The sequence below is a fragment of the Sinocyclocheilus anshuiensis genome, unplaced genomic scaffold, assembly GCF_001515605.1.
Source record: "Sinocyclocheilus anshuiensis isolate Anshui unplaced genomic scaffold, SAMN03320099.WGS_v1.1 scaffold782, whole genome shotgun sequence".
In the NCBI taxonomy this organism is placed as follows: Eukaryota; Metazoa; Chordata; class Actinopteri; order Cypriniformes; family Cyprinidae; genus Sinocyclocheilus; species Sinocyclocheilus anshuiensis.
In genome coordinates, this window is record NW_015546111.1 from 1,613,305 (window position 1) to 1,613,562 (window position 258).

Below are 258 nucleotides of genomic sequence, written 5' to 3' on the forward strand. Positions count from 1 at the left end.
AGAGAGAGAGTGAGAGAGAAAAAAAAAGAAAGGAAGCCTTTAAAATAAACAGTTCCCTTGTTTTCGACAGCTGCTCAGACCACGTTACCACAAAATCTATAAGTTGGTGATGTAACTTTACATATATAATAACTAGGGCAGTGAATTGATTATATATTTGGATCGAGTTCAATCATATATGAAATCAATATATATAATTGATTCATATTATAATATATATATATATATATATATAAATAATTGATTCATATTATAATA

General features: G+C 25.6%; 1 protein-coding gene across 2 annotated transcripts in view; it reads right to left on the reverse strand.

Annotated features, from left to right (window-relative positions):
* The window catches only part of LOC107700740 (four and a half LIM domains protein 3-like), a 46,606-nt gene that overhangs the window by 3,316 nt on the left and 43,032 nt on the right, over positions 1-258 (reverse strand). The gene's annotated exons all lie outside the window — the stretch shown is intronic.